Source organism: Seriola lalandi, unplaced genomic scaffold (genome assembly GCF_002814215.2).
Source record: "Seriola lalandi dorsalis isolate HSWRI2012SDOR001 ecotype SW California unplaced genomic scaffold, Sedor1 jcf7180002054529, whole genome shotgun sequence".
Taxonomy (NCBI): Eukaryota; Metazoa; Chordata; class Actinopteri; order Carangiformes; family Carangidae; genus Seriola; species Seriola lalandi.
In genome coordinates this window covers 322,849-323,405 of record NW_019525082.1, presented here as the reverse complement: position 1 = coordinate 323,405, position 557 = coordinate 322,849, and the positions used below count along the sequence as shown (strand labels likewise).

General features: G+C 31.2%; 1 protein-coding gene across 1 annotated transcript in view; it reads left to right on the top strand.

The window, feature by feature from the left end:
• Positions 1-557, top strand: part of kcnip3b (Kv channel interacting protein 3b, calsenilin) — a 43,382-nt gene that overhangs the window by 5,576 nt on the left and 37,249 nt on the right. The gene's annotated exons all lie outside the window — the stretch shown is intronic.

Sequence of the window (557 nt, the reverse complement as noted above, 5' to 3'; positions counted from 1 at the left end):
TGTGTGTGTGTGTGTTAGGGGGGCAACTATTAGGGAATTTTAAGAAGGCTAAAAGCTGTAATAATGTTATTGTAATATTATTATTTAATTTTAGCTAATAACTCTGTTAATATGTAACTTTTTTCGGTGGTTGAATATTTTTTCTGGATGTAACTGTGCAGACTTCCTATATGTTTTAATGTCTGTTTGTAAATCTTCACCTGGCCGATGAACATCTTCATGTCCTGGGTCCAGAGCAGCGCCATATTACCATGCCTTAACTTTGCAATTAATTATGACTTAATTCATATTTTCTATATAGGGAATAAATCAGTAATAGACAACAAAATACAAACAAAATAGGCCTCTATCGTTAACAAAAATTGTTAATAGTAGCTCAAAGTTAATTATTAAAAATATTTCCTCAATGAAGAAAAGTATCATTTTCAGTGAGGTGAATGTGCTGTGTTTGAAATATTTCTCAAGTTTCAGGTGACAATTGAGTGTAATAGCTCTAAAATATGATGTATAATTCATGCTTACACCTGCAATACTAAAGATGGATTTTGAGCAGGATT